Consider the following 22,122-nt stretch of genomic DNA (forward strand, 5'->3'; position numbering starts at 1 on the left):
CACTCATAAAGGAATCTTTTATGACTTATCTTGATTTTAGCCTCATCTAGATGAGTTTTGTCTCTAATTACAGCCCAAATCTAACAATTCAATTATACAGAACACTTCAAATATTATCTCCTTCGTTCAATAAACCTTTTTTTTTTTCTTTTTTCTGCTTGCTAGAAATTGTAAGCATGCTTTAAGTCTGGTCATGTCTAAAAAGTAAGAAATTTTCAGTTGATCAATAATGTTAGATTGTGTAGAAGAACCACAATTTTTCTAAAGCTACTTTTAAAGTCAAGCTCATTAGAAACCTTCTAGATGAAAGCAGTTTTTATTTGGGAATGTCTAGGTATCTAAGTGAAACATTAGTTTTGTTTGGACTTGCAGACCAGAGGTTCAGTAACTTCAAACAGATGAAGAAATTTGGGGTTTCAATTTTGGCACCTGAATAAGGTAAAGTGTATAGTGAGACTACAAAGTACTCAGGTCTGTAAAGCAGATCTGCGTGCCCCTCAGTAAGGTGAAACATTGCCATGAAAATAAAAAGAGCTAACAAGGAACAGTAATTATTTTTTTCCTAAATAAATTTACTTTTTTCAAATTCAATAAAATCAATGTGTACCCCTTTGGGAAAGTGTGGTGATAAAATGTTCTGTATTTTAAAAGAAAATGGGAAATACCTCATATAAAAAAATTATTTTCTCATTTCAGAGAACACATTCTTCTCGAAGGGGGAGGGATTAAAAACATTTTTAAAAATAGGTGTAGAAAAAAAAGTGATGTAGAAGCGTTCCATAAGGCAGGTGAACATTTCACATGAAAATCCCAGCTGCAGTGATAATAGTGAGATATGATTATGGGCAAAAGCATGAAAAGAGTTGTTTAATGGTATTTCAATTTTCTAGCTCTGTTTATCAGGATTATCTTGAATTAAAATAATTCATCAGTTATTAATAAGTCTTCCCCTTTTTATAATTTAAAAAGATTCTAGTTTATGCAAATACTTGGATTATTTTTGTAAAATCTGTGGCAGTCTGGGCTCTGTGCTTTATAACAGCAACACCTAAAAAAACTTCTAAATGAAGCTTCTATCCATACTTTTCATTCTAAATCTCATTTTTCTGTCAAAGTGATTAATTTATTTTTCTTCCAATGTCCTTTCTGAACTGTGATCCAGCATGCCAAGCTACAGACTGTGTGAACTTCTGCAGCCCAGAAAATAGCATGCCTGCACCTAAAAGGACAAATAAATGCCAAAATTATAAATTGCTTCCCAAATATGAAAATAACATGGATATCAGCCTTGGATGAAATAAACACTAATCTTGTGCATGTTACTTGTGCTGCCTGCCATGGTAAGAGCAATCACCTAATGGAAAAAGTAGAGCAGTAATAGCTGGGTTATTTGACTTCAATTTTCAGTTCAGCTAAGAACTTGTAGTATGGGTTTAGTGGTAACTGTGTGTCAGTTTTCCCAGCATAAAAGTGGGTATGGCTCCTCTCATTGGACATAGGGTGAAGACAGTACATTTCAGTTGGGAGTCAAGCTGACAGATAACATTTTTGTTCAACTTAGCAATGTAGCTGATCAAAAGAATGTGTAAAAACTTCTTATGCTACTGAAGTATGCCATTTGCTGCACACTGCTCTTTTGCTACTGCACAATTTTGTATTTGTCAGTAAGTTTTAGTCAATCTGAGTACATATGCCTGCTATTAGATTTTATGCATATATATACACACACAATGTTTATTTTAACAGGGAGCAAAGAAATTTTTAATATGAAAAGTCTCAGTGCTATCCTTGATTAAATGAAAATAATCTTCTTGATTCTGTAGTTTGGGAATTCAGCAGAGATATTTTTTGTGGTTTTGTTTGTTTTGTTTTTCTGCATTTGGATCATTCTGCATTTATACACCTTGGTGAAAACATACGGAAAAGCTGCTGTGGGAACTGCTTTTTTATTTATTTTTTTCCAAGTAATAGATCAATTTTGAAACAAAACAACCCAAAACACACCTAAACTGCTGTATTTCATGCTTTACCATCTTGTTTTGGGGTATTTTTTCAAATGTTCTCAGAATTTCCTCCATGAACAAGCAAGCTATGAGGAGTTTACTTGCTTGGCATAATTACTTATCACTAACCCACTTTATAAAAGGTATGTGAAATCCAGCAGCAATCTGTCATTTTGCATCTATAGCAAAGTCTTCCATGTTCCTTAGGGAATAAGAGCCCAAATTCATCCTCTGCAATTTTATTGGCTCACTCTACAGAGGAATGACACACAAGACAACAGCACAGATTTAGCCTGAGTCATTTTTTTATGTTATGCCTGCAAAATATTCAGTGACTGCACTTGAGGATTTGACACCAAAAATTTTGCTACCTGAGAAAGAAAGACAAAATCAGACAATTGAACTTAAATCTCACTGGAAAACACGTTAGTGGGTCCCTTCTCTTTCCAAATATCCATCTTTTGCTGGCACTGAAATACTCACCAGACATTCATTGTACAGTTTATTGTGAGTCAGAATGATGATGTCACTTCTTTCTTTTTGAAACTTTTGTTACAGTATTACCTGGGAGTAGTGTAAATTGACAGTCATGATATCAGTCTGAAGCTGAGCAATGTAATCTGAGAGCTGCTCTAAAAACATCAGAGAACTTCAGATACTGCTGTGAAGAAAAGTGCTTGGAGCATTGCAGGTATCAATGAAGGTGGTGTTACTGTCTTGTAACCTCAGAAAATGAGTCTCTAGATTTTGAATGGGTCATTGCCTGCTATCAATACAACAGGGATTTACACCCCTTAGATTTTTCCCTGAAGTTTTTATACTGCTGATACTAAGATCAAAATGCACACACCAAGAGGTGTATAGTAACAAGAAAGAACATGCTATGTTGTGTTCTAAAAACTTAGGGCTTTTATTTCTAGACCTGAACAGAAAATAAAATGGTATTTAAGGCCATGGGGATTTGTGAGGTGGAATGCTAGTGTCTGGAGAAAGGAAAATATTTTTTCCCTCAGTCATTTGAAAAAAGTATAAAGAAGGTGCCTGCAAGCTAAGACATCATTGTTTCTCCTGTTCTGTCTCAAACAGAGGAAAAATCGAGACAGCAAAGAGAGACTTGGAATATGAATAGTCCACCAAGCTCCTATTTAAAGTATAGATGAATATTTTGAATGAAAGCTTTAGTAAAACCACACAGCACAGAGATCCAAAAATTATACAGATGATCTTTTAATTAACTGTACCATGGCTGTGTCATAAAATGCCTATTACAAAGATGCTTTAGCAAATTTTTTAAGTTGCACCTATCTACCTCGGCCACAGTCTGAGAGTTCCCAGGCAAATGCTCCTATACACATCCCAAGATCTTGTCTTACTCATCTGAGTATTTTAATAATAGGTGAGTAGGACTTGATTCTTTTGCATAAGAGGAACCCTGGGAACAGTGATGCAGGAGGGCAGGGTCATAACTGCCTAAAACTGCACTGATTGTTTCTCTGGGACTAGTGTTTATCACTTGTTAAGCATAGTAGTTTCTTCATATTATTTACAAAACCATTGTGTAGCATAATAGTTTTCCTTCTAAAAATGCTTCTTCTGTATCAGTGATGCCAATGAGTTTTTAATTTTAATGAACTTTTTAAGCAAGTGTGAAGTTGGGCTGCTAATTGCACAATTTCATATTTGCAAAGCAGGGTAGATCTCAGGAAAGCAAGCTAAATACTTCAATAACATACAAAGCAATAAGCACAGACATCAACTTTTTCCTAATAATCCATATGGATTTAAGACAAGAAATAATTCTTTATTTCTCCATCTCCCAAGTATCTTGAGCCATGCCACTAAAAGTTATTCCTTTATCTCAGCTATTCCTGAAGCTGAATAATTTTGGTGCTTTTGGTCATTTTCTTGAGGATTTTCATCTAAATCTAACTTTTATCTTTGGGCTTAGAGATAAACAGGTTTTTATAATTATTTTATTTTAAATGTAAAAGCATTATTGTCTCTTTTCACTTTTATTTCTGCTACTGGTCTAATATAAGTATACAAATTCACTTACAAGTAGATGTGATAATGATGACTTTAGTACAGATTAATCTGATAGGTCTGCTATGTTTACCTGGTTCTTCAGCTGTACATCTGCAATTGTTTGGGGTGTTTGGTGCAATCAGGGATAGGATCTCTGGAAAAGAAAGGTTCAATAAATCATTAGTTTAGATGATTTTAATGGAAAGACTTCAAACACTGATGATTTCTTCTAAAGCAAATAAGCCAGGCAATGCCAAACTAGTTTAAAACCCTCAGTATTTTATATTGGTCTGGTTTTACTTTTATTTTATTTTCAGTTATGATTCCTGGGCCCATTGCATTCTCCTCTTTCACACTCTTCTGAGTTGGTACTTTGTTTGCAGTCTATCCACTGTCACACAGAATTTCTTTCTGAATATTTTCAATATAAATCTGTCTTGAACAAACATTAGAAATGAAAATGTTCATTTTATCCCCATCTCTGTTGGATACTTCCATTTGACTTACCACCTCCTGAAGTTTTAACGCATTTTGACAATTGTTCTAATTCTAATCTCTTTTTCTCAAAAAAAAAAAAAAAAAAAAAAAAGGAGTAGTTTTTCACTGAGATTGACAGTGGAAACTTTGCAGTATATTTCAGAGTGTAGGTAATTAGTCAGTCATTGCAGTGTGCTCCAGTTGGATGGCAGAACTTATTAGTATTTCCTGAGCTCCCCAGTCATAAGGGTATGACAACAATGTGTCATTTGCCAAGTACTGCAAAATGAAAGCTTAGAGTTTAGCATGGTGTAAGAAAAAATGAACTTTAACATACATTCTGTGTTTTAATGCTGAATCACCTCTGAAACTGCTATCAAACTGTGCTTTGACCACAGCAGGGGAGTATTTGATTAACTACCAACAAGAAAGAATGCAAGGAACAATGAGACATCAAAGACATCAGCTTTCTGACAGCATTTATTGAACAGTGATTAATGAATGACACAAAAGAAGAAAGTGTAAACCCCAGCATATTTAAAAGGGCTAATCAAGGATCATGAGGTGAGGTTCAAAAGTAATTAACTGGTAAAAATAAGGAGCAGCAACTTAAAAATGGGGTTTAAATTTCACATTTGCTCTGGTTTAAAAAAGATTAATTGTATAGGGTGACATAACTAATATTCATATTGCAACTTTCTTTTTTAATCAAAAGGTCTTAGATTAGTTTAATTATGGGGGAAATTTTAATTCCTCTAACTCTTAAAATGCTGGCCATGCTTTAATATAAGACAATTCTTACTTACTCTCTTTAGGGTTTTTTTGGTGAATATTCCATGGCAAAGCTGAAGTGGTTAAAGAACAGCAGAAATACTGGAGGCATCTGTGATCTGAGAGAGGAGGAGAGTTAATTGAGTATTATTGCCACTTAAGCTATTACTCTTGTGCTCTTGCTTTATTTCACCTATAACTTATGCCCCAAATACATATGGAATGTATTTCATTGCAGTCAGATGCAGTGTTCAGAGCAGTGCACTGAAAAGTCCCATTCATAGTGGGCAAAGCATGATGTTATGGTCATGATGTAGTCAGAAACTCAAAACTGTGAGAAAAGTAAAGCTTGCCAGTTTGTGTCCTGCTTTCCTCCTGGCAGCTGCCTGATGCTGGGGCTCCCCTTGCAGCATGTGTTCCTCACCACTCAGCAACATGTGCTTCCAAAAATGAAAATGTGCTCCCTGCATGGCTGGCTGCTTATTGCATAAGCAATGTCTTGTTGCATAAGCTCCATCCAGCTCAAGGCAGCCAAAGCCAGCATGACAAAGCCTCACATGCAGACAAGTACCTGGTGGAATTCACAGTTCTGAATGAGGTACATAAGTTTCTTTTTCCATGGAGGAAGAGCTGGTAATAGGCTCAGATGGAAGCCAGCCCATCAAGCAGTAGGTAATCTGTGTAAGCAATAGCAAGTGCTGGGCACCAAGTGGTGTTTCAGTCTTAACCAGTTTCTAGGAACCAAACAGGGCAGCCATCAGCAGCTGGGGGGAAGCAGGAGCAGTACTTTTCTCACAAAAAGCAGCCACTAGAAGCCCTCTGCTCCCCCTTGCAATAATATCAAAATGAGGATGGTCTTCGGGATTACAAGAGATCAGATTCAGTTCCCTCCTCTGCCTTCGGGGATTGTTAAATGTCTCAGAAGAGTCCTAATTAGTGTGCTGTGAAGTATTCCATGGAAGAATGCTCTTGGTCTCTCTTGATGTTATTGCACTTGGCATTAAATAATTAAATCTTTGCTGGAGAAAAGATGCAAGGGAAAGGCAGGGGAGGGGGGGTGAGAGAGAGAGAGGAGAACACAAATATGACTTTTAAGCATAATATCTAAGAAATTCAGACTTGTATTCTCATTCCCATAAATATACAAACATCTCACTTTCCGTATTTATTGAAGGAGGAAACACAAACCTCCCCATCCCAAGTAGCTCCCTATCCATTAGACAAAACTAATTTTCTTTTAATTAAATGTTAGGAGATTTTAGGGGAGTCTCACTGAATGTCTGCTGTTGCACATGCTCGTAGGCACTTCTTTCCTGCAGGGAGCGTCAGACACCTTCACTGAGCAGGAATTTGTTAGTGTCCCTGAGTAGCTGGACTTGGAGATAAATCCTTTCAACTAGGTTTCTGAGGAATGCTAGGCATCCAGGAGGGAGAGATTTATAGATGTGATCTGATGCTTCTGAAGTGAAAGGTTAACTTGTGATGAGGCAGATCCATGACTGAACTATTTAATTCGATTAGGAAGCTGTAAGGCAGAGGTTTGTATGAGTGCTCCTGAGTCATTGCTATACAAGATCACTGTGGTGTTTTTCTTATTTGGGGCATGACAACAGCTGGAAAGGAGCTGCTTTACTTGAGGTCAATCATGTTTGTGATAGAATGGCCTATACAGTTCTGACGCAGCTGCTTAAAACTATACAGTTACACTGTCCAGGGGATTTTTCTGCTATGAATGAGAATTTTTTTCTGTTTTTAATCAGGGTAGCAATACATGTGGATGCGTGCATCTGCACATAAACATATTAGAAAGATGTGTTTGGTCAGTGACTTGCTGGGTGGCAATTGCTGTATTTGTGGTGTCCATAGGTGTCAGCCAAAGTATCTGTAGTTTTCAGAAACTGCATACGAGGCAGCGATGAACATGTTTGATAATTGTTATTTCTGGGCTTTTTGTAATGCTCTAACAAGACACAGTGATGGCTGAAGTTAACACTTTCCTACATGAGGTTTGATACATGATCTAGTAATAAGAAGTTATCCTGTATCTTTCCAGGACAGTAAGCTTTCTGCATTTATCAAAAGTTTTAAAGGTCTGAGAAAAGGAAGATCTTTTCTGAGACTTCTAAGGTTGCCTCAGTCAGGCTAAAAACAATGTTTCACTGCTTTTAAATCCATGAAAAGGCAGATGTAATTAGTAATGTTAACTGAAGGCTTTCAAAGACTGTTCAAGTCTAAGAAGGCTTCGAGGGTTAGGGAGGGCAAGGTCACAGTTTCCAGTCTTATGATCCTATTAGCAAAGAGCACTTCAGCTAATCTGAGCTGTGTTAAGACTAAGTTAACACCAGTCCTCAAAAATGGTGTTGAAAGTTCAGCAGACAACACTTAAGAGTTGATGTGACCTCAGAGCTTCTGCATGGCATGAAAAGCCTCCCTGGCAGTGGCTGATACAGATCCCTTATTAAGTGCTCTGGCTGCAGGTGCACCATCATAGGAACTTGCTGTACAGCAGCTCAAATTGTGCTATTTGTGGCTAGATATTCAAAGCACCAAATTGCACTCTCCTACTGAGCTACCTGGCTCAAATCTGTGTGGAAATCCAAGTCTATGCACCTTGCTAGACTCATATATGCAGATTTATATTTGAACATAATAATGTTCTTGATTTGGTGTGTGCTCTCCACTTATTATCCCAAAGGAGGATTAATTTCAGTTAATGAAGGAAATTATCTTGGTATATAATTGTGGTTTTTTTGGTATTTTTGTGACTCCAAGGCACATTACAAGTGCAAAATAGAAATCTAATATTTTGATCTAAAATGAAAAATACAAAGGAAACTTATTAAGCTCCTATTTATCTGAATTCTGGCAAAACCTCTGGTGTCTTATTGTGATATCCTCTGTCTGCAGCTGTGTTGTAAAAACCAGATGACACTGCAAAGCTTTACATTTTGCACACTTCATATCTGTAATGCCATGTGAAATTCAAATGCAGTTTTGCTATGAATATGGCCTCTTCTGCACTCATCTGGGTGGAAGAATGTGAAGCTTTCAAACTGGAATTAAAAAATGAGCTTAAATGCTCTAGCTCCAGAGGGTGATCCATTCCACCCTCATTATTGTAACACATCTTTACTTTCAGAAGTTCATATTGTGGTTAAGAGGTTAACTTGGATTGAAATTAGCCTTTGACACTCAGTGTGATCATTGTGGAATTCACTGCCTTTTGAGTTTACTACTTGTGCCTCCATTTCATGTCAAGATGTGCACACAGTACTCCAGCCTGCAATGCTGATTGCTCATCAGACCAAGACAAGCACCATTCTCTCTGTCTTAAAGGGCTGCTCTTTGTCTTGGACATCTCTCCAGCCCCTCACACGTGTTACAGGTTTGTTCCATGCAGGTTGTCCAAGGAAGCACCTGTCACAGCAAACAGCTACATCATCTCAAGGCTCAGTTATAGCAGCAGCTTTTCAGCATTCTCTGTCTTGGCAGCTACCATCTTCACCTTTCCTTTGAATCTCTGGGAAGTTGGTCTTTGATGTATCCTAATGCTTGTAGCACCTCAGTCTTAGCATTGCTTTACTGCTGCCTCCTGGCCATGAAGTATGAATTTGCATCCCATGCCCATCCTGGTATTTCTTTCTTGTCTGCCCCTTTCTGATTATTCATTGCCCTTTTTTAATTGAACTACAGGACCTTTACATCAGTGATTAGTCCTGTCACATCATACCTTGAGCAATGATAGAAAACAATTATGGGAAAAAAAAGGTTATAAGTAACTGTGGGAAAAAAATTGATGAGCAAAAATATTTCTTGCTGACTGTTTACCCCATCTTGAAAAAACAAAGGTATAGATTAAACCACCAAACTTAATTAGTTAATAAACAAGTCACATATTTAAAATTCATGACATTTCTTACAATCATTATATCTAATGATCATTGGAATACAGCAGATTTAAAATGCATTGTCAGTAACTCACTGAGCCATGAAATGGAGCACATCAAGCCTCGGCCTCTGCTTCCACTGCTCTCTTCTCTACTGTGTATGAATCTCAACACTGGACTTTTGTGCTGGTGGTTTGTTGACAGGACCAGGCTGTTAGGAACAAATCTGCAGTTCATATTCGTTCATAGCCTGACTGTTCAGGCCTCTTAGCTCTTTTTTTTTGTTTAGTTTTTGGTTTGGGTTTTTTTTTTGGTTTGTTTTGTTTCCATCGTGCAGTAACCTAAGTACCTTTTCTCTCCACAATCTCCAAAGTTCTGGCACAAGTTTTTCTGCTGGATTTCAAGAGTATATTACTCTTTGACAGATTTTTCTTCTTACTGCACTTATTGTACTACTGCTTATTTCTGGAAACTCTTTAAAAAAGTGCAGAGATTTAACCTTAGCTAAGAGCTTTCAATAAAAATGACTGAGGCTTGCACCAAGGTGTCCATTTCTTTTCTCCCCTAAATTGGATCTTACAATCTATGTCTATAAATATAAAGCCACCACATGAGAGAGAACTGAAGCTTGATATTTCATTTGTCTGTTAGTTTGCCTCCATTTTATATATTTATCCTGCATAAGTAGTTTGACATCTTCTGAGAAGAGTTATTTTTCTCAACAAAAGCTATCAGTGTTTGGTAGAGAAGTAACAACACATAAATCACCTTTCCTCTCCTGCAACCACCTCTTTTCCATTGAAAGCTGAAGGTTTTACTTTCCCTGTTTCTGTTAAGTGTGAGGAGTTACATCAGCACAAGTTGGACTCTATTTGCAGAACCTGTAAGTAAACTGATTTTACTCATTATGTATCTCAAAAATGCATTCATTCTCACACCAACATACACACAGACATGGGTGTGCTCAAATAGCCTCTCCAGAATCACCTGTGCTTAACACAGGACAAATGAGATCAACTATTGAATCCTGCCTCCCAACACATCATGTTCATTAGGTTCTTGGGTGGCATCAGAAAACTCATTTTTAGACTTTCAGACCTTTTGGGCCCCACGGTTGTTGTGGAGTGGGCCTTTGCTTCCAAATCATGCCTGTGTTATTCTCCATAAAACACAGGCATGGCTGCTGTCTTGGTGTCTTGCTTCTGCTCAAGACAGAGCAATCTATATGATGACAGCCCCTTTTCCTGGACAACTAACTTGGAAAGGTACAGGCATGTTGTGACCCAGATGCCAGGGTGACATCCTGTCCTGCTGGCAGAATGCCAGGTCTCTTGCCACCAAGCAGTCTGTGGCCATGGTTGTGTCAGTGTGCAGGATTCCTGGTTTTGGCAAAAGCAGCTCATTCACATTTTGTTGCTGGGTACAGTTGCCTCTGTGACCAATACAGGACATTATTTTCAAGTCTTGTTCTGCTGCTTTGTCTGGTATTCACATACACCCATTTCTTTTCATACTTCACTCATACCAACTTTCTACTTCTCTTGTGAGTCTTTCAAAGGACACTTAAGCAATGTGCTGAACTGAGCAAATTAAGTTGCATTAACATATTAGCATTGTTAAATGCATTATATGCCAGCCCTGAGATACCACCAGTTTTATAGATATTGCCCTCTAGAACAGAGTAACAGCAAACTCCAACTTCTCCCAATCAGATTGTGGCCTGTAGCAGCTATGCTTTTCCTTCCCTTCTGCAGTTGTCATTTTCCCTCCAGACTTCAATGTTCCAGATACATTTTTTCTCTTGTGTTTACCCTGATTTTGTGCTGAAAACTTCTGGAAGACATGGAGGCTTCTGGAAAACAGTTATCCCAATTATAGTAAAAGGTAAAGCATGAGTTCAGCCTTCTGCACTTCTACTTCATTTGTCTACCACATACTCAGTTTTATTGCAGTATCTTTAAGGAAGTAAGCTAACTTAATTGCATAGTCAATGTTAAATGAATTTATAAGTTATGCACACTTTGCACAAGTATCTTCTTTCATGAACTTGAATTGTCATGTTAATTCAGCTTTCTCCTACAGGGATTTGAGAGTGATAATCTGATTTTCTCATCTAGTTTCACATGTAACAGAGAAGCAGAGATGACGAACTACTGGCCTGGAGCAGAAAATCCTTCAGAAGTATTCGAGTATTTTAGGAATCTTAAAATATGGTGAGCTCAATGTTTTCTTTTTTAAAATAAATTCAGAATGAATGCCTGAAAAATATGCTGCATAATGAAAAGTGATATAAAGTGATTGCCTTGAGTATAATTTATAAGGATGACTTTTACCCTTCAACTCTGCTCTGTACTGAGTATTTCCCTCACATATTAGTTTCCAAGTGGATTTTGGTGCCAATAAATAATGAGTCTGAAATGGCTAGAAATAAAGAACATTCTGCTTCTAGAAATAAAGAATACTTTTTTTACAGAATCCCCTTCACCCCCAAGCCTTATTCTGGAAGCAGTCTGCAACTACAGCAGATAACCCACTTGAATTGGAATGGGCAATCAGTCGTAAGCTTGTCTGAATGCCCAGAGGGGCTGCTGGGCTTCTTAGTTACATGAAGAAGAGAGTATTAAAGAGAAGAATTCCAGAAGTTTTTCATTTAACATGGCTGTAAAAATCCCCACTCAATTTATCCAAAATAATGTAATCCTGTGGTAATAACAGGAGTGAAGTTTCTGGTTCTGTTAGCTGTGTACTTGATAAGGTGCACATACCAAATGTCAGAAATCTGTGCAACATACTTGCTGTGTTTTCTGCTGTGCTCCTCAGTCATCTCACAGTCTGGGAAGGCAGAGGAGCTTGAGATAATGTCAGAGCTCAAGACAAGAGGATCTAAATGAGGCCTGGGAGGATCCTGAGAATACAAACTGTGCAGACTGGGCACATAGCAACCCTAAAGTGGCAAAGAGAACGTGCGTGTAAGGAGGAGTTAGATTATCAATCAGATTTCTTTTCCAGAGGTGCTCAGCCATCTTAGAGCAACCTATTTTTTTAGAGACACTCTTGAAACTCAGAAAAGCCACTGTGTGCCTTGGAAGGTTACTAATTCAGCCTGAGCATCAGCTATACTGGGAAAAGAGTTGCCTGTCATAGGGCAAGTGGAAGCTGAGCATTCAGAGAGAGATTGTAATACTGGGTGGATTGGCATGAGATCAGTGAAACTTTCCATACAAAGTAGGTCCTTCATACCTTCTTTATCTCATGCTATATGCTGAAGAAGCCATATCTGTAGGAATTTTCTTAAAATTTGTGTAGATTCTCCCTCAGCAGTAACTTAGAGAAAAATGAAACAAAAAAACAACAGTATTCTGGTTTTCTTTGAAATGTCCTAGTCAAGCAGGTATTAATTCCAAGAAAACCCATTGGTTTGTGCAAGAGGCCATGGTCCTCTCTGGATTTATAAACTTTAAATTTTGACTTGTAGGATTCCAAGTTGAAGGGGAATAAACTGTCCTCTGGAAAGTTCTGTGTGCCAGGAGAACACTAAAAAGGTAGCTTGTACTTTGTCACATGAAAGAGGTTCTCTGTTTCTGGCTTCCTGAACAACAAACGAAAATGTTTCCCTGTTAAGTGCTGTATTGAGAGAGATTTCCTTTCCTGGTGTTTTAATCTCTTTATAACAAAGGGAGGATGATTGTGCAGATTTCATCTTTTGTGGTAAGGAACATATTTCTGTGTTATTGGTAGAGGCATACGGTTCTCTAAGTTTCTCTGGGTCAGCCTTATCTTTCTTTTTTTTATACTGACATTTAAATAAGAATGCCATTTTTGTGCAGAATTCTTCTTACCAGTGCCAAGCACTTACCTACAGAGATCCAGTATCTATTTTCAGCTATGCATATTTTTGATGTCACGCTCTTAATTCTAACTGAGATTCTGTTGGTTTAAAGAAAATACATAATCATTGTGCTGCTCCTGTATTTCTCTCTCTCCCAGCCTTTTCTTGGTTATAAAGAGTACTATAATGAGAGCTGAATCTGGTAATTAGAAAAGACGTCCCTTTTCTGTCTTGCTTTTTTTTATTTCTTTTTTTTTTTTTTTCCTCTGTAATTCATTTTGTCTGTTTACTGGCCTGAGGCCCCACCCCCTGTGAGACATCTTTTTAATGGCAGTCATTTTTAACATCCACAATTTTTCTGTAAGCATGACATTCACTATCTCTGTAACAGCAATCATTTGGGTTATGATTTAAACCATTACAGCAGTGTACCATGCTGTGAGACTCAAATGCTGGCTTCTCTTTTACATTGCTTACTTTCCTGTCAGCATGTTGACAGTTCCTAACTCTTGGCTACTTCCACATAGACTGCAATTTTGGGAAAGCTCCAGTGGAAATAAAGAATTCCATCAGACAATTGGATTGGGGTTGTAATTTTTTTTATAATTATTATTATTACTTGTCTAAGGATGTTCTAGACTTGGTAAACTCCTAGAATAACACCGAATTAGTTAGACATCCTAATATGAGGAATAATATGAGGTGAATATGCCAGTAAAGTGTGCAAAAGGTGTAGCATCATTCCTTTAAAATGTATCTTAAGTGTTAATAGACAGAGATCAACTAAAGCCTTCCAACAGCATAAATATGAGAGAGGACATACTAAGTACTAAGCTAATATACCAACTTTTGCCTCACCATTTTTTTTCCTTGCTCTCCCCTTTACCATGAAGAATTCTGCTCCATTTGAAGGATGCTTTTCTCACTTGAACTTTTAACTATGATGCTGTTGGAGAATGAAGAAAATAGGACAGTCAGTTCTAGAGGAGATGGTTTTATTTGCATTGGTGGAATTTATTTTAATTACCTAATGGGTGTACAGAGCTCTTTGTTCCCTCCAGTCATTTTACCTATTTGTCCCACTCTTCTGTTTCCCAACTCTGTAGCCAGCCCAGCCAGCACAGGAGTGCATTGCTAGGACAGCTCACCTTAGTGCAAATGAATTCTGGAAACTTAGCACAAAGAATTCTTCAATAGGAGCAAATGACTGGGGGTTTGTTTTTAAGAGGTTTATAACTTGGATAAATTGAGTGGGGATTTTTACATCTGTTTCTGCCATAAGACCCTCAGCCATATTTTGAGTCCTGTCCTATTTCAAAGAAAAGATCTAAAGAAATTTTTACATGGAAAGGAATTATTTTTCAAAGATATCCAACCTGAGGTGCACATACATTTAACTTAGGCAATGTTTTATGAAGCTGACAGTTTCTGGTCTGCATATTTTAATCTAAATGAGCCTCCATTATAAAAGACACACTGGATTTCTGGTCTTCTGTACATGTAAGTGTTGGTATAGATCAAAAATATATATTACAGCTGGAAATTTTTGTTGCACTCATTTAACTATGCATTTTTATTCCTTTTCATAATTAAATGTTGTTTCTTTTGTTATTAAAATGAAAAACAGAATGAGGGAAAACTTTTTCTCTTAAAGATGGTAGAATCTGCCTCCTAGAAGCAGTAAAACATCAAAATTTGTGTTATGGAAAGATAACTTTAATAAAATTAATTTCTCAGGCTTTAATACTAATGAGCTGGGGAGTATATACTTTGAGATACTACCAGTGACTTATGTTATGCACAAGTGCAGTGTTACCCAGGTGCACAAGCATATCACAGGTTTGCCTTGTTTATATTTAAGCTACAGTAATTGTGTGATTATACCTTCTTAAGAAAACATTTCCAGTGTGTTTAGTTGTAGATAAAAAGATTGAAATTGTGTTTTGAACATTTATTTTGAAGCCATAAAACCTGGTGAAGTTGGAAATGTTTCAAAATGGTTTTTTTTTAAGAGCTCTTATTTGAGAAACTGACTGAAAATTTTGGAGTGACTGGAGTTGTAATGTACTTTTGCATATGGGAAGAATAATTTTGAATAAATGGGAATGTACTTGTATCTTTTTAGGACAGAGTTATAGGGAAAGGGTGTGGGAGGATCTCATTTGTATCTACATCAGATGACTTCTTGTGTACCTTGAGGGCACCATACCCTTTCTTGATGTCTGGAGGTGAAAATATTTAGAATTTAATTTTTTTTCAAATTTCCTAACTTCCTTATTAGGATTTCAGTGAAGTTTTACAATATAAATTGATGACACCATTTAAAGAATATTTTATACCATCTTACAATTTCTATCATGCTAGTGTAGAAATATTTCTAAACTCTGTTTGCCATTTACCTTGTATTCTAGCATGTGAATTCACATTCTTGTAAAAGTAAGTGAGTAGGAGGAGGGTGGGAAGGGAACTATTCTTGAAACATTCTACTTGGAGTTTGCCTTTGCTTTTCATCTTGAAATTAAAATTGACGGACAGAGAATAATTTGTATTAATGCAGCTGTTACTCAGTTGGAAAGATGACTAACAGAAAGATTCTGCCCTTAGCTGGGCAACAACAGGTGACAAAAGTCATTCTGCACATCAAGTTTTTCCAACACTGCTTCTGAAGCAGACAGTGCATTCACTTTTTTTTTTTTTTTTTAAAAAAAAAAAAAAAAAAAAGATCATTTGAAGCACTACAGTGTCAATATGCTAGAACAGTCTCCTAAACCACTTGTCATCTGTGATAAGGACATCAATAATAGCAATTGTCAACCTTTGTTAATTTCAGAGCTTCCATTTTTATGTCCCTCAGGATGTTTTTCATTGATATTTTCCCTGGAAAGAAAAAAGGCCCTACATCAGGCTAGTGTACAAAGCTTGATTCCTTTCTTCAGGCTCTAGTACAAAAGAAACAAATTATTTTAATTACTCTTTTTCTGGTTTGTGTTGGAGGTTTTTTTTTATTTGGTTGATTGGGTTTGTTTGGGTTTTTTTGAGTTTCTCTTGGGTGTTTAACATGTTCCTAGATGCAGATGAGCCCCTGCTTATTAATCCAGGAAATAAGGTCTAATAAAACACAAATGTTCCACTTGCTGAAAATATAAGAAGGAGGCTATCAAGAAAATTAGATACATGCTGCCCTTTCTCCAGGGATTTGTCTAAACATCATTTCTCATATTCCTTTATTTACACATGTTTAGAATTTTTTTTTAGGACTCTTGTGAGCTCTTGAAGGTTAAGCTACCAGTGCCCAGCACCATATGAGTTGCTCTTGTTTTTTTTCAGAAATAGACCATGTCAGAGGAGGAAGGCTCACACATACAGCATTTCTACAATTAACAAGTATTGAATATACTGGACCTGAAGTTTTAGGAGTCCACTACTTCATATATTGTTCCTTTAGAATTATTTTCTATCCTATTAACTATTTTCTCAGACCTTGGTAGAGATTTTGGCTTGAAACAGAGAAATATTCTCACACACAAAAAAGAAAACTTACCCAGAAAAATACCTGACAATGTAAGCAGATATTCCTGAGGCTGCAAATAACTGAAGCCAGATCTTAGGTCCAAAGACACTTTTCATATTTTATGTTAAATGTTTTTTGGTTTGGTTTTGCTTCCTAATCTAAAATTCAGAATTTTGAACTATTTTATGGAGCTGTTTTCCCATGCTTTTCACTTACAAATGGAACTGTGCAACCTACAGCTCAGCCTTGCAAAGTCCCTCTGAGAAGCGAGCATCAAACAGAGTGTTCTCATAACTGGCATTTTTATAAGCCAGAAAGTACCACCAGTCCTGCAGACCTCTGAATTTACTTGCACAAGTTGGCTTGTAAATTATTACTGAAATGCTATGTAACTTTTACTATAGATATGATGATTCCTATAGTGTTGTCTCTGCCCAAAATTTGAGCTTATTTATAGTAAAAAACAAATTACAGTACAAAATAGAAATAGGTCTATTACAAAATCCCTTGAACTGGATGTCATTTTCTTCTTCTAACTAGATCTGGGGAAAAAAAAATCATCTGTTTTTTGCTCTTCAGTCATCCAGCTGAGTTGACTGCATGTTCAGGTTCAGTTAACAATCCAACTGATAGTAAAGCTTGTTAAAGAACTGAATATATTTCCAGCCTGGTTATAAGTAAGTCTCACAAATTCTCATAAATATCAAATGAGTTCCCAAAAAATTTAGATTGACCAATTTCAGATGTGAATAGCTGTATAGCCTGCACAATCTTCATTATGGTTGGGAGCTATCTGAGATCCTGTGATCATATTTTTGTGTGCTAGGCAAAGAATCTGGAGAGTAGAAAGACATCTCTGCTTAACGTAGCAGCTGGGGTATATGAAGCAGTACTGATTTAAAAAATACCTATCAGTGGAGTTCCCTCTGGTAGTAAGTTTCTTTACTTGCTGGTGAGAGTTTTCTTTTTCTTTCTTGTTCTTTTTTTTTTTTTTTTTTCTTGTTTTAAATGAATTTTGATCTACAAATCCCTCTTGTTTCAGTTTTTGCAAAGCTCAGGAAATGTCTTTCTCTGGTCTCACTTATAAGAGACTCTTCAGGTGGTGACCATTTGTGTTCTGGGACTTCATTACAGTGTGCAAGCACTTAAAAGGGCAGTGCCCACACTGTGAAAGACCTGTGCAGCTCATGACAGGTGTCCCTTAGTGTCATTATGAGTTATCAGTGCAATTGTATCTCAGGCCACCCCCACAACACACCTAATTCTGTTTTCCTCTGACATTGTTCATGCCAGAAAATGGCAGGATTGTGCAGCTGTGTCTTTGAAAAGTGGCACAGAGCCTGGCAATAGATTCCTCATAATATCATACAGAATATTGAGCCAGACCTACAGAGGTTTTGAAAGAGGTGGAATTATGCTGATCATCAAATGGGAGAGTCAAGTCTTCAGTCATGAAAATGAAACTGGGGTTTATTTTTATTTTCTTTTCTGTCTTCCATTAAAAGGCACTCTATAAAATCACATAAGAAATGATCATGAAAGTCAGTGCTGGCCTAAGAATACACCATATTTTAAAAGCTATTTCAAATCCAAGGTTTCTGCATGAGCCTTCATTAACACTAAAGTTTTGCCTGACCCAAATCCACCAAAGGGACTGTGTTGTGTCAAGAAACTTAAATGTCTCTGGTACCTGAATCAGTTTAACATTCTTAAGAGTTTCTTGTGAGTGTGAGGAAATTGGGAGGACCATATTGTTCTCTAATATGACTTAGAGTAAACAGGCAATTTATGTTTTTCTCTTAGACCAGACTGGAACTGGTGTAGGTGACACAACCTGTCCTCATCCCCAGCATGGCCACACTATCTAAATTCTTTACCTGAGCCATGGGTTGGTGGGAAGGCAGTCACTGTGGCCTCTGGTCACATCTTCCAGATAATGCAGAGAAGAGATGGAAGGAAGAAACACTGCAGGATCCAGCTAGGTGTAGTTTAGGGATGACAGAAATGCATGGGAATCTTAATTTTACATGCAGGTAAGCACTTTCCTGCCTCATCTCACTTTACATTTTCTCAAACCTAGATTTAGTATCTGATTTTCCTCTTGTTACATAGTTCTAAGGGCCCATAATCTAGAAAATATCGAATTGTTATACTCATTTTTTCCTCTACCTTCCTCAGTTAATAGCTGCAGTTCCTGGGAGAAGTCACAGCAATCTGAAAGCAAAATTACATTCACTTTCTGTTGTAAGAATACTATTTGGAGTGTTGCTGCCATATTAATGTGTAGCTCATAATTGTTAATATTGCCAGTGATTTACTGATGAGCCTCTTAACTTTAAGCAATGCTGTGACTCAATCCCTTTCCCTGTAGCATTAAGAACTAATTTGACAGTTGCTACAGGCAAAACTGCAAGATGACTCAGATTGTCAAATGTCCTTTGTCCTCACAAATGCAAAATCCTCCAGCCAAGTTTCAAATGCAATTCCATTTTGTTCTAATTTATTGTTCATTTCTCTTCTTGACATAGCAGCTCCCTAACAAGTCTGTACATCATGACTTAAATGCTTGCTCACAAAGGACTCTTGTCAATCACTGGCACAGATCATCAAGCAGAAACAATGTCTGATCAAATGCATTTTGAAAGGTCTGCCACAACAATAGAGAAAGCTGAATCAAGCTGGGGGGAAGGGCTGAATGAGACTTATTTGTATCAAGCATATGAGATTATTTTAAATAGGCCTAGGACTGAAAATCATCTGGAATTAATTAATTTCTAGATAGTTCTTAGAGTGCATATTTTTTTAAGCACTGATGATAATGCAAGTGGTGGATAAAATACTAATACCATTGAGCATAGCAAAAATGAACCATCTGACCATTCAAAACTTCCTGGGGCTGCAAAGAACCTTGGAGTCAGCCTGAATATTACTAAAAATAAAATGAGAAATTATTTCTGTGGGGGCAAATCACTCCTGGGTCATCTGCATTAACAGTAATAAGAGCATTTTAAATAATCATAATTTTTTCATGCATCTTCTTGAGTCACGATCTTGATTTTATTTATTTTAAAATGCCCACAGTAAGAGAACATCTGTGTTCAGTTTTACAAACAATATGTTTGCTTTTCATTTATTCTAAGATACAATTGTTCTTTACATAATGGATCAAAGCCTCCATCAGTTCAAAAGGTAAACTACACAAAGGAATTGTTCAATTTTAAATTCAAAATCTTAAAATAGATTTTTCATTTTGTGTACCTCAATGAAAGTAATTAGATTTTTTTTTCCTAATCTGAAAGGATTTTAACAACAGTGTATAGCCTTGAACTTCCTCTGATCTCTGCACTGTAGTTGCATACAAATCAATAACAGACTTCACTTACAAGAGTTTATGTCCTTGTCAGCTCAAAATTCTGGTCACTGAGGGCTGTCATGCTGAAGGTGAGCTTTGCACATCTCTCTGGATTTTTTTATGGGTCCTGGTGGGGAAGAGAAAAGGAATGGGAAGAAAAATTCAATGGTTTTATGGTTATGTGCCAACCCTACTTCACATCTTAAAAATAACAGTCTTTCTCACAAATGGGAAAATGTTGCAATCCCTGAGGAGTTTCTGGTGTGACATTCCTCTGGGGAGACTCAGTGGGCTGGGCAGCAGGAACAGCTGAGTGGGTTTCAGTAGTTCTGACCAGGGATCCTGCTCCAGGCACTGAGGCAGGAGAGCAAAAGGAAAACCAGTGTGAGAGAATACAGCAATAGCTTGCATGAATGAACATAAAATGAAATATAGTTAACTGTGTTTTATCTCCAATTTTTACATTACTCACCCTGAAATTGCCTTTAAAAGGCAATAAACTTTTAATAACTATAATCAATTTGCAATTAATTGATTACATTAGAGCAACTAAAAAAAGTTGCTTTGATGTAATTCCCTATGTTGTGATTTTTCTAGGTAAAGAAAAAATCCCACTGTCTCCATTGTGTGAAACTGCAGTATCCCCATGATCCACTCTTTGGATACACAGATTCTTCTGATGAATTGAAAAATCATGAACTAAAATCATTATGGCTAAACCAGAATACATAAAGTACATGAAAAATGTATAGGTAAGATTACAGGAAACCTCACTCGGAAGCACCAGGAGCTGATGACTGTTGGTTAAATTAATTATTCCTTGGAAAGCTCTAGATCCAGTGGTATCAGCATTAAAACCTCCTGAATAAGTTGCATAACTTAACCTGTGCTCGTGCTCTACCCATGGGGTATGTTGATTTACTAGCCAGGCTTGCTGTAGCTCAGGCTCTGTGGTGATGTGCCTTTTTTCCCCAGGCAGAACTTGGGGCTCTGAAATGAGTCCTGGCTTCAATTTAGAGGTCAGAAGCTAGAGGTAGAGAAATAAGTGCCATTTGGATTTAATAGAAAATATAATCTATATTAGGAGTGGACAAAATTGAGCAACATCAGCTGGAGAGAGAGCCAGTGTTAAGTGATGTAATGGTTTGATTTATATTGGATGAGAAAATTACTGGTAAGTTTATTTTATTGCAAAATTAAGTAACAATCAGTACAGTTTTGTTGTTTTTTTTTTAAGTATAGATTGCTTTTAAGTTAACAAACCATAAAACTTATGCAGTGATACAAGTGTGGATAAACACTGTTTTATTCTTTTCTCAGTTTTCTTTTGGTTATTGCATGAATTGCTACTGTGTCATAAACTAAGGTCTTAAAAGTGAGCTTGAGACAATAAAATGAAAAGCCTTAAAATATTTTCCTGGGATTAAAAGATTGTTTGATTTACTTTTAGCTCCTCGGAACTTGGTTATATTGACAAGGTCAATATTTAAGTCATTTTTTCATACCATTATAATAACTGGCTGGGGAAAAGATAGCAATTTCTTTCAACAACACCCCAAGCAGACAATGGATTAAGATGTAAAAGTAAACCTTTTTGTGATCATCTCTAAACACCCATAGTTAAGTTCCAGGCTGGGAAAATCCATACGAAGGAACAATTAACCATTCATAATACCACCAAACACATATTTATTGCTAGGGTATTTATCTTCTGTCCTTTTCTTCAATAGGAATCAGAGAGTTCATAAAAATAGAAGTAAACAAATGTTTAAATTGTGTTTAAAAAAGTTTCTGAACTATGTAAAATAATTGAATGGTCTTACAACCTATGTATTCATATTCTGTAAGTCCAGAATGCCTAGAAAGTATCAAAAATAGTGTCTGTGTAGGCAAAGGCCTTTTGCAGTAAGTCTCATGAAAAGAAATCTTGTGAAAGTTTAAATATAGAAAAATATATAGGAAAAGAAAAAAAATATATATATATAAACAGTAACCCTGGCACTACCCAAACTGCTATCCCTCCTATTTGTCATACCTATCCCCTTTGATATTCTTCCTTTGAAGAATACGAAAACTAAAACTTCCTTCCCTCAGGAGCCTGAGGGCTGCTCTGAGTGTGACCCAGAAACAGAGTCCCAACAAGAGCTAAGCCCACACAATAACTTCAACATTAAACATCTGGCAGAAGAGATAATTCTATTCAGAAACAAGACTTTCAGCAAACAGTCAGACTAAAATGCAGTTTTAGTTTCTACTACTAAAATGTA

The 22,122-nt window shown here is 36.7% G+C and overlaps 2 long non-coding RNA genes across 2 annotated transcripts; both read left to right on the forward strand.

Moving 5' to 3' along the window:
* The first annotated feature begins 1,155 nt into the window (after positions 1-1,155).
* LOC139802618 (uncharacterized) lies at positions 1,156-5,732 on the forward strand. Its single transcript, XR_011728716.1, has 4 exons — positions 1,156-1,340; positions 2,211-2,428; positions 2,562-2,694; positions 3,324-5,732. It is a non-coding gene; the product is annotated as an uncharacterized lncRNA (long non-coding RNA).
* A 3,457-nt stretch (positions 5,733-9,189) lies between these two features.
* On the forward strand, positions 9,190-21,025 carry LOC139802631 (uncharacterized). Its single transcript, XR_011728729.1, has 3 exons — positions 9,190-11,376; positions 20,453-20,588; positions 20,831-21,025. It is a non-coding gene; the product is annotated as an uncharacterized lncRNA (long non-coding RNA).
* Positions 21,026-22,122: the final 1,097 nt, after the last annotated feature.

Source organism: Heliangelus exortis, chromosome 14 (genome assembly GCF_036169615.1).
Source record: "Heliangelus exortis chromosome 14, bHelExo1.hap1, whole genome shotgun sequence".
NCBI classification, from domain to species: Eukaryota; Metazoa; Chordata; class Aves; order Apodiformes; family Trochilidae; genus Heliangelus; species Heliangelus exortis.